At 58.0% G+C, this 486-nt stretch overlaps 1 protein-coding gene across 1 annotated transcript in view; it reads left to right on the top strand.

The window, feature by feature from the left end:
* The window catches only part of E4F1 (E4F transcription factor 1), a 16,155-nt gene that overhangs the window by 661 nt on the left and 15,008 nt on the right, over positions 1-486 (top strand). The window lies entirely within an intron of this gene.

Genomic DNA, 486 nt, shown 5'->3' with positions numbered 1-486 from the left:
AGACATTCGCAGACGCCGCCACCGCCGACCCTGCCCCTCGGGCCGGCCTCCCGGCCCCTCTCTGCCTCCGATGCCTGCGTCTGGCCTTCCCCTCCTCTGGGCCCCTTCCCCCTTCACCTGATGGGCCTCTAGGGCCCTGTTGGTGGTTCCAAGAGGTTCCTGTTGGTTGTCGGTTTCTCCAGGATCTGGGCTCTGGGCCTGTCCGTAGGGAGGCAGCAGAGCCTAGTGCAAGATGACTGGTGCACTACAGCCAGCCTGTGGCACCGTCCCGTCCCACACTTGCCACTTTCTAGCTCTTTGATCCTGGGCAGGTGACCCCACCTCTGGGAACCTCTATTTCCACTACAGAATGGGGCAGCGGCTTCTGCCAGTAATGTAACAAGCCCTTATCCTGCGTTAGGATTTTTCATTCTCAAACCAATCCTGACAGGTGGACGTTATTGTTATATTCTTTTTGGGGATGAGGAAAATGGAAGGTTGGAGACG

This window comes from Colobus angolensis, unplaced genomic scaffold (assembly GCF_000951035.1).
Source record: "Colobus angolensis palliatus isolate OR3802 unplaced genomic scaffold, Cang.pa_1.0 Scaffold59, whole genome shotgun sequence".
In the NCBI taxonomy this organism is placed as follows: domain Eukaryota; kingdom Metazoa; phylum Chordata; class Mammalia; order Primates; family Cercopithecidae; genus Colobus; species Colobus angolensis.
Note: the sequence above shows the minus strand (reverse complement) of the source record. Positions and strands in the feature narration are given on the sequence as shown.